The following is a 3,124-nucleotide window of genomic DNA, read 5'->3' on the forward strand; positions in this document are numbered from 1 at the left end:
AAGATTTTTGTAGTTTAATAGGTCCTCTTAGAGGGGTTCTGACTGAGATGGTTGTAATTGCGAGAATCCATCTGCGTCAAAGATCTGATCCCAACAAACTTAAAAAATCCCATAAAGAATTTCAGCACCTAGAACCATTCAGTAAGTTTCACTGGGGTTCTCTATAGGGTGTCAGGAAATTGGTTACAATGTCCCATTCTTATTTTTAAAGATCCTCATCTTTCAAATCTTAAATCCTTTCCAGGATTCAGTTCCTCTCCGTATTCCAATTGCTCTAGACCTAGTCCAGTTATATTGAGAGAAACCCAAAATTTCCACTTCCAAAGACCAGCCCTTTTGTGGAAGAGCTAACTGCCGTGATCAGTTCTATAAAATGAAATTCAGTACGAAAGTTTAATCATCCTAAATTAGCAAAACGTTTGGATTGGTGGCTAGAACCAAATTGGCTCCACTCAGTATCGGCTTGGAAGACAGCCACCCCCAGTTCAACCTTGACTTGATGAGAGATAGGGTTACCAGTCTTTACTAGGCCACTGAAACAAATGATATGTCCTAATAGTTACAGAGATTCCACCGACAAATCCCTCAACCTTTCAAATTCTATTAGACAATATGTCAATTATTCACTGCATCAACAAAAAGGGTTCAACTTTATCAAGAAGCCTTCTGAATGTCAGAAAAAAATAAATCTTTGTGCCAAGAAAAAATATTTTCTGATGGCATCCCACATTTTGGGGTCCCAGAATGCCTTAGCAGACAATTTATCCAGGAACAATCCCTTTGCTGTGGAATAGGTTCTGCCTCAAGAAATTCATTGGTTCGATTAATAGAGTAGATCTGTTTGCAATAGCAGAAAATTGAAAAGTAAGAGATCTTGCTTCAAGAAAGCAGATTATGACTGCAGGGGGACCAGACCCCTTCATAGTAGACTGGTGGAAGTGGATACACATATACCCTTTTCCTCCTCCACTTACAGACATGATGACCAGTTATTAATAAATTGAGGCAGTTTCAAGGAAAAGTGTTCCCTGTTACTTCCCTTTGGGAGTGATATCCCCTCCTAGAATGGTTTCCACACCCAATTTCTCTATAGTCTTAAGCACTAACGAACGTTACATTGACTGAAATTGTCAAATCCTTAAACAGAATTTCTCAAAAGAACACTCAGAATACAGTTATTTCTTTCTGAAACTGATTGAAGATCTCTTAAAAACATTTGCAACTTTTGGAAACAAATAACTCCCTACACGAATAATGCCACATTATATTCCTGTGTTCACAAAATAAGGCTCAATTTGCTGCTTCTTTTAATAGAGATCTTAACTAAATTATTGTTAGGTATCTCAGGAATCTCAACTGACTTTTAAGATGCGGTTTGCTATCCTTTACATAAATTATGGGTCATTCAAAAATATAAGATATGCATATACTCAAATCATCTTATTCTTTTATTCTGCCGCATTTTGATTACTGTTCTGATGTCTATAGCCACTTTAAACTGATTGATGGTGTATTTATCAGATAAATTTTGACATTAATTAACCCATCTGCATGTAATTGGCTCCCTATTGGTTTTGTCAATGGTAGTTATGCATACCAAGCATCATTTATATTTTACAATCCCTCTGGTTTTATTTCTGATTGATCAACTAGAAATGCTCTGATCCTTGCACACCATCATCCATGGCATTTTTCTAGGAGCAATTACAATATTTCTCTAATTTTTCATGGTTTGATTCTTTTGAATTTTATTCCAATAAATAATTTTGAGTATTTAGTCCGTATACTTGTTATATCCTGAACTCTTTGCAATTTAATCAATTTGGTTATTCACTTATTATTTTTCAAACTTTATCATCAATTCTCAGGATTAGGCTTTAACAGCTTGTATGATCCAAATGGATGCTAGCCTCAAACCAAGTCCAGTGTTCTTTTTTTTCCAAATTGTCAATGTTTTTCCTCAGTATCTTTTACCATTGCTTGCTTGAAGTTTTACATGTCTGTATGGTGTATGTAACAACAAATTATAACCATGTGGCTAAGTCTAACACTGATTGTGTAACACTTTTAGTTACTTTTGGATTGTGTCTGTGGAATATAAAGTTACAACATGGCCTATTTCAGACATTGGTGATTTGTTCAACATAAAATGTTAAACAAACAATTCACAAATCAAATGGGGCTATGTACCCACTTTGCCCCTTTCCTCCTTTCCACCGGGCTGTGTTTTTATTCCGGGTGTAACAGTGAGAAAAGGAGAACAGTTAATATCATCTCCATAACAGTGGTAACCGTAAAAGTTTATATAGACACTTATTAAAAGATAAAACTGACTAAGTGAAATCCTAATGGCTATATGCCTATCACAAAAATAATTTTGAAAGCAACAGAATAATCTGGAAATCCATTATTAGCACTTATTGCCAACTTTAGCAGGTTCAGCATCTTTTGCCATATGCATACATAATGTTTGATGCTTATTGTGATCCCATGAATAATTTTACTATATTTGGTCACATTAGCATTGTAAGTCACATTCATAATATCTTCCAGTAAATACATATTGTAGCAATAGTAACTTTAATACTAAAATTATTTCCTCAACATTGGTCCAAACAGAAGCAGAAGAAAAGGAAAACACAAAATTTACAAGAATATTGTTTTATTAACAATGTTTATATTCTGCACAGGGCTTGGCTGGCCAGTCAGGCAATGTTTCTCCTTCACTGATGGCAAGTAAGACTGAGGTCACATGAGCTCCACACCATTTATCCACAATATTTTTCTTTATTTACAAATAAACTTCCTTCATCAGCATCTTCTATACTACGTTAGGAGGTTATCCTAAGTTTTGTCATTATGCTAAAATAGTGATATGAGTATTTCATACTAATTATGATTTATTAAAAGCAAATACTTAGACTCTAACAATTTTCATAAGTCAAGTGGTGGTATATCTGTGTTCTCTATAATTTCAAGGATGCTACAGCTACGTGTCCAAATCATCACACAATACATTTACACTTTAAGGTATCACTATTATTAAGTACTATTTTCACAGTACAGTTGTGCACTGTTACCTGATTTTCTGTACTTATATTATTACCTATTCAATGTATCTGAC

The sequence above is a fragment of the Penaeus monodon genome, chromosome 23, assembly GCF_015228065.2.
Source record: "Penaeus monodon isolate SGIC_2016 chromosome 23, NSTDA_Pmon_1, whole genome shotgun sequence".
Taxonomy (NCBI): Eukaryota; Metazoa; Arthropoda; class Malacostraca; order Decapoda; family Penaeidae; genus Penaeus; species Penaeus monodon.